The sequence below is a fragment of the Leptodactylus fuscus genome, chromosome 11 (genome assembly GCF_031893055.1).
Source record: "Leptodactylus fuscus isolate aLepFus1 chromosome 11, aLepFus1.hap2, whole genome shotgun sequence".
Taxonomy (NCBI): domain Eukaryota; kingdom Metazoa; phylum Chordata; class Amphibia; order Anura; family Leptodactylidae; genus Leptodactylus; species Leptodactylus fuscus.
The window spans coordinates 49292476-49293130 of NC_134275.1; positions in this window are offsets into that span (position 1 = coordinate 49292476).

Here is a 655-nt window from a genome sequence, read left to right on the forward strand (position 1 = left end):
TGCCTGCTATGAGTCAATTATTACAAAGTTTGGCTCCAGAACTCTGATCCTATCGGATTGTTGCTGTTATACTGACCTTGGCTTGTTTAGCGGATATTCTCTTGGCGTTCACTATGACCTCTTGGATTGACCCCGGCCTGGATACTCTTTTGATTCCGCTCTCCTGTTCTGATCTGGCTAGTGAGCATCACTGTGGATCTTACTGCAAGAAATAAACGCCCTGCAATCTGAATACAAACCAAATTTCTAGGGCAATAACCTGGGTCTAAATTCAGCATAAGTCCAACCAGCTTTATGGTGGTCACTGGTGTGTGTGTGTGTGTGCAATCTCATAACATATATTTTGTACTAGTCACAGCCAAGTATTCACGTGTATGGTGGTGTCAGGAGGAATAGCCGTCTGCCTAGCTAGGACTGATGCCCAGTTATGAGATGATGGCTCTGTCCCCGTTGTCATCAGTTGTCCCCAGTTGCCAATGGTCAGTGTGTTTTGCAGCAAGATAAATATTGTACAAAAAGCCAAGACGGTTTTTTTCCCCTCAGTTTTTGCTCTGTTATTTCTATTTGACGCCTTTCTGTCTACACAACAAGAACTGCGGAAACTTTTACAAGAAATTTCTTTCGATATATTATATAAAGTGAATGATTGGAGACA